Source organism: Zootoca vivipara, chromosome 12, assembly GCF_965207765.1.
Source record: "Zootoca vivipara chromosome 12, rZooViv2.hap1.1, whole genome shotgun sequence".
Lineage (NCBI taxonomy): Eukaryota > Metazoa > Chordata > Lepidosauria > Squamata > Lacertidae > Zootoca > Zootoca vivipara.
Window position 1 is genome coordinate 28652117 of NC_142595.1, and position 6793 is coordinate 28658909.

Sequence of the window (6793 nt, forward strand, 5' to 3'; positions counted from 1 at the left end):
ATATTAAGATTATTTTCTTCTTTAAATGTATTCAAGGAAGTGGTCATCAGAAATGGCCTTCTGCAGTTCAAATATCTCTCTCAAGCTGAACCAAAATTCCCTTCAAAGTCTGACTGAAATGTCTGACTGAAATTTGGTCATTTTCAGCTTTCCCTCTTGCTGATTTCTGCCAGGTGCTATTTATTCAAAAATTGTGGGTATGCAATGAGGAAATTTTTAGGAGAGGAGGCAGGGGACAGTGGACAACAAGCCTCCAAGCATATATTGTGCCACCATAGACACAGGGATATGTTGTAATGGCTGCTGCTAACATATGATTGCGCTGGATTATGGAGAAAGCTAGAGAGTTCCAGAAAAACGTCTACTTCTGCTTCATTGACTATGCAAAAGCCTTTGACTGTGTCGACCACAGCAAACTATGGCAAGTTCTTAAAGAAATGGGAGTGCCTGATCACCTCATCTGTCTCCTGAGAAATCTCTATGTGGGACAAGAAGCTACAGTTAGAACTGGATATGGAACAACTGATTGGTTCAAAATTGGGAAAGGAGTACGACAAGGTTGTATATTGTCTCCGTGCTTATTTAACTTATATGCAGAATTCATCATGCGAAAGGCTGGACTAGATGAATCCCAAGCCGGAATTAAGATTGCCGGAAGAAATATCAACAACCTCAGATATGCAGATGACACAACCTTGATGGCAGAAAGCAAGGAGGAATTAAAGAACCTTTTAATGAGGGTGAAAGAGGAGAGCGCAAAATATGGTCTGAAGCTCAACATCAAAAAAACCAAGATCATGGCCACTGGTCCCATCACCTCCTGGCAAATAGAAGGGGAAGAAATGGAGGCAGTGAGAGATTTTACTTTCTTGGGCTCCTTGATCACTGCAGAAGGTGACAGCAGTCACGAAATTAAAAGACGCCTGCTTCTTGGGAGAAAAGCAATGACAAACCTAGACAGCATCTTAAAAAGCAGAGACATCACTTTGCCGACAAAGGTCCGTATAGTTAAAGCTATGGTTTTCCCAGTAGTGATGTATGGAAGTGAGAGCTGGACCATAAAGAAGGCTGATCGCCGAAGAATTGATGCTTTTGAATTATGGTGCTGGAGGAGACTCTTGAGAGTCCCATGGACTGCAAGAAGATCAAACCTATCCATTCTTAAGGAAATCAGCCCTGAGTGCTCCCTGGAAGGACAGATCGTGAAGCTGAGGCTCCAATACTTTGGCCACCTCATGAGAAGAGAAGACTCCTTGGAAAAGACCCTGATGTTGGGAAAGATTGAGGGCACTAGGAGAAGGGGACGACAGAGGACAAGATGGTTGGACAGTGTTCTCGAAGCTACGAACATGAGTTTGACCAAACTGCGGGAGGCAGTGCAAGACAGGAGTGCCTGGCGTGCTATGGTCCATGGGGTCACGAAGAGTCGGACATGACTAAACGACTAAACAACAACAACAACATATGATTGAAAGGCTTAATCTTCATATCCAAATTATATTTGACCTTTCCCACAGTACACCCCCAAATATACCGGTAGTTATCTCACACAGTGCAGATGTTTCCAATATTGAACAGAATTTCAGCAACTCCAGAATCACCACCCCCACCTTTCATCCCCAAACCCACTCACTTAACTGACCATCCTCAACTTTCCCTTTCAGGTTATAACAGAACCAGAACGATCAAATAATTCAGCCAGGAGACATTAAACCTACAAAGCCCAGCCACCCCAGTTCTAAGTGGTCAAGCATGATCAGAAATCCTCATTACCCCTTATGGCCTCACCAACCCCATACCCTCACTGTCCACAATTTGGAGGAATATTTGTAAAGGAGATCATGTGTGGAAGATTTTTAAGTCCGAGATCCACATTCTTACTTGAACCGCTTTCTGGGGGTTGGATCACATAGCACTGGTTGTGGGGGCAAAGGTAAAAGCAGTTGGGCTCATAGGCAAAAAGTGTGGGAAGCAACATACAAAATACTTGCCCTTTTCCTAAAGACTGCATTCCTGCCATGAAAAAAATAATCAAAGGCTTATACATGCATACCTCTTTCTTCCATCAAAGCTAGCAGTTGAAGAATACATTCATGCACTTGAGAAGAAAGATAATTATGGTGTGTGGCATGGTGAGAGTCCGAAACCCCAGTCAGAGCAATCCTGAGAACTGCATATGGCCCCTGGATATGAGATTCCATACCTCTTTACACATGTAGACTCTCCATAGTTGAAGGCTGCTAAATACCAGTAGCTGGAAAATGCAGGAGGAGAGAATATACTTGTTCCCAGGTTCTGCTTGGGGAATCTCCCATGAGCATATGGCTGCCACTGTGACAGCAGGATGCTGGGTTATATGGGCCCTTGGTCTGAGTTCCTCTCCCTAGTCATAGTCCAAGAGTTGGACACTACAGGGCAGGGCCAGCGGCTCAGTGTCTGAAGGCAAGAACCTGTTATTTCCCACAGCCGAGTTACATAAAACCTCCAAAAAGCTACTGTGTCATAGATAATAGTGACAATGTTAAATATGGCCCATAGTTTACTGGGCATATCTAGGCACAATTTAAAGTGCTTCTATTGATCTTTGAAAGCCTTATGCAGGTTGAGGAAGGCCAATATGTTAACAGATAAATGTACTCAGGTCTTAAGATCAGCATAACAGATACTGCTCATAGGCCCATGATCAAGATAAATGAATTTACTGGGATTAAGAGACAGTGCCTTCTTTATTGTCATTTACCAATTTACACTGTTGCTCACTTTAAGTTGTTACATCCTTACTTTTTCAAACTGACTGTGTATGCGTATATTAACTTGCTTGTGGATTCGTTTTTGTTTTTACATTTTAGTGTTACTGATACTCATCAAAAGATATGAAAAAGTTTATACCCAGAACAAAGTATCTTTTTAAAATATACTGGAATAAAAGTGGGGGAATCTAATCTAAAAAGAATCAGGAGCAAAGAAAAGGAAGAAGGAAAGAGAGATGGAAGAAAGAAAAGAAAATTTTATGGGGGAATAAAAAGGGGGGAGAGAAAAAGAAAAAGATGAAAATACTTTTGATTCTCTGTAAGTTAAATGCAATTAGTTTTTCAAAGTATTCACTCAAACTATTTTATTTTATATACCAATATTTTCCCCCAATCTTCAAATCCAGTTATTAAAAGTTCATCTTCTCTTTCATGCAAAAAGTTCATAAGAAGTTTCCAATCCTTAATAAAAGTCTATAATTATTTTTTCCTGATTAAATGTTATCTCAGCTAAGTCCAATAATTTTATCAGCCATTCCTCAATAGGAACAACATGGTTCTTTTTAAATTGTTGATTCCATTTGTTTGTTTGTTTGTTTTAAATAATTCCTTTAAATTACCATAAGCTTTCTCAAGGCTCCATTTACTTCTTGATTTCTGAGTGTTTAGATGAGTAGAAACAATGGAGGGGCAGGCCATGGCATCTGTAACCAAGCTATCAAACCTTTAACGATTCCAGCAAGCCATACATAATTTCTACCATCAGACAAGTGCACGCCACCTGCCCTAAACAGGGCTGCATTTCTGAAAATTATTAGCTGGGTGGGGAAGCAGCCTGCCACCCAAAGCAAGCACCTTCTGTACAGCAGCACGATCAACACATTTTCTTGCTTTGTCCATAGCAGCTGGGCACAAACTCCCTCGCCAAGCATGGTCGTGGCAGGAAGGACCGTCGCTAGCTCCTCCAAGTCATTCACAATGTGAGTCTGTAAGTCCAAGCTCTTATACTCAGGCAGATCATTTTGCCCAGCTGCACAACTAGGGCAGAAGGTGGGCCCCACAAAGCCATCCTGGCCCTCACAAGAGGCAACAGTTCGTTCCAGCGCATCCCGAGCCTGGACAGCCAGGAAACTCTCACATGACTAGGGAGGAGGAGGTGACAACCAAGACCAGACTCGACAGCCCAATGCACAATGCTGTGGCCTACAATCTGTATGTGCAAGTCTGGCGGTGCTAAAAGGAAGGAAACACAAAACAAATCAGCAATTAGGCACCAAACTACTGGGTTTTCCGAATGTAACCCCTGTAAGCAATGGGCTTTCAGAGACCCATGTTTTTAATTCTGCTTGCAGAGAGACCCCAGTGCACTGTTGTCATAGCAGCCCCGATTTGAAAAGAATGGGCCGCATATTCCGATGCTGGAAGCCCACAGGCCGAATAGCCTTTCTCATCACTCTGGTAAACTGGTGCCTAGCCAAAGGAGTTCCATCACTGTGAATAAGGAATGGGCCAGCTCCAGGAGGCCTGAGTTGCATAAACCTCCTGGCATCCTAGACCAGGCAGAAACCCCTCTGTGCTGTAGCTGGTAACCTGAGGAGAGCACCCCTGCCCCTTTGGTCAGTCTTAGATCTCCTAATTTGGACCACCAACTCCGATTCCGTTAAGTTTCTATCAGCCAACTGCAACCCCCTGGGAATATCATTTATCAACTCCTCAAACACCACTTCCCCCACTCTTAGGGCCCTGAAGAAGGCAATTGAAAATGCTGCTGCAAAAAGCCTAGCCCCATATTGTGACCAGCAAACAGACCTCAGTTGCCTATGTATTTTACAAAGGAGGCCAATGTCTTCATGTGAAAGGCTGTAAAATCGACCCAAGCTTTCTCGTAGGATCTGAGTAGAGGGGGCGAAGGAAGCGACTACTCCTTGCATCAAGATATGCACCCAAGGTTCCAGAGGTGGTCTGCAAAAGGCTTGGGCAGCCATCACGCTTCTGGTGCCAATAATCTGAAGCGGTCCATCTGAAATCGAGACAGTGCACCAGCAATTTCATTAGACACCCCAGGGATAAATTTGGCCGAAAATACAATGTTAAATTTTAAACACTGCAGGACAAAGGTCCACAGAAGGCATGAAACCCTGTGGGAATGTGAGGACTGCTTTGTCTATACATTGACCACCGACTGGTTGTCAGACCAGAAACAAACCCTACGATTCTTGAATTCCTCCATGCATATATGGACGGCTACGGCAATCGGGAAGAATACAAGAAAAGTTAGATCCCTTGTAATCAACCTGCCAGTCCAAGTCTTGGGCAGCCGGGTGTGAGTGTACCTGAAAATTGGAGTGAAGATTCAACCTGTCCTGCCAAAGAGAGATTCCATTAAAGCTGTCTAAAAACTGCAGCCAAATCACTTCTTTTGAAAGACGAACCCTATGATGGGGGGATTTTAAATATAACTTGAAAATATAAGTTGAAAATGTAACTGATATGCTAAAGATAAATTTTTCCTCTCTTTCAGATGCAGCTAGGTGGAATGATTGTCAATTGAAAGCAAGGAAAAGAGGCAAACAGTTATGGTCACACACAAGTTTTCAAGCAAAAGAAGGAAATTTTCCCAATATTATTTGAAAAGGTAACAATGTCACCTAACTACAGTGAAATGATGGAATTGATCCTGAATGTATCTTCAATACCTTAAGGACCTCTTCTCCCCATACAAACTGACCCAGATCCTGTGCTTGTCACCTGAGGCCCTTCTCTATATCCCTGCTCCTTGAGAGGTTCTGAGGATGACAACACAAGAATGGGCCTTTTCTGTGGTGGCTCCCCATCCCCCAGGGAGGCTCACATGGAACCATCATTACATGTCTTTAGGCACCAGGCAAAAGCATTTCTCTTGGCCTGTTGAATGGGGAGGGGGGCTGTTATATTATTATTATTATTATTATTATTATTATTATTATTATTATTTGTATATCATGCTCTATATTATGCTGCATCCCAAGGAGTGTTGAATCACTGATGCTCCTAGGATTATGCTACCATGGGGAATTATAGAGACAATGGTTTCAAAATATTGCCCATCTAATTGAGCTAACTAAAACACTTAGACTTTTCTTTCAGTTCCATGTTTTCATGAGAACAAAATAGCAATCTATGCCTCCTGAAATGCTTTCCACTATATGTAGAGCATCCTGAACTTTTCATAGAAAATAAAATGAGACTTCATTAAAGGAAACAAGTATTATATACATAAAGATGCCATCCTGTGCTGTTCTGGTGCGTTATTTTTCAGAGATTCATGCAACATGAATCCTTCTTCATATTCCGTATTTTTAATTTTTCTGAATAGTGAGCTGAAAACTTGCCTTTATTTTCCATTGGAAGGATTTCAGTCTTTCTCATCCAATACACTGAAGGCTTACTAGAATCCTGCATCTCAGTTTAATACCAAATGCTGACAAAGGACATTCAGGAAGTTTGGAAAGACCAAAGCATTTAAAGGTATTAGTTATTTATATACTTTGCCATGTTAGTTTCATTGTCATTACCCCACCTTAACAAATGATTGCAGTTAAAGAAACATTTTGGGAATTTTGATCTTGAACTCTGACTGTTTCTCCAATCTGATCTGGTTCATTTGTATGGCTTAGAAGAATGCATAATGTCGGGGGCAGGGGAGAGAGAGAAGAAGCACTACACCTTCTTCTACTCAGCTATATGTTTTACAGCCCTGTATTTTGTTCAGTGTGCTGAATCAGAAGGATGGCCAAAAATACAGGAGCTTTCAAGAAACAATTGCATTTATTCTGAAATTCAGAAAGGAGAAAATGCCACCCTTGCTTCTCTAAGTGGTTTATCCATGAAATTGAGCATGTGTTATATGTACTAAAAAGCTATGTCAAAAGCAACTACTTCAGTGACAAAATAAATAAATTTGTTTGTGATGCAAATATTGGATCTTGAAACATATCGGTAGAAATACAGTAGTACATAATGCTGCTGAATTAAACTTCATAATATTACAAATTTGGATTTTT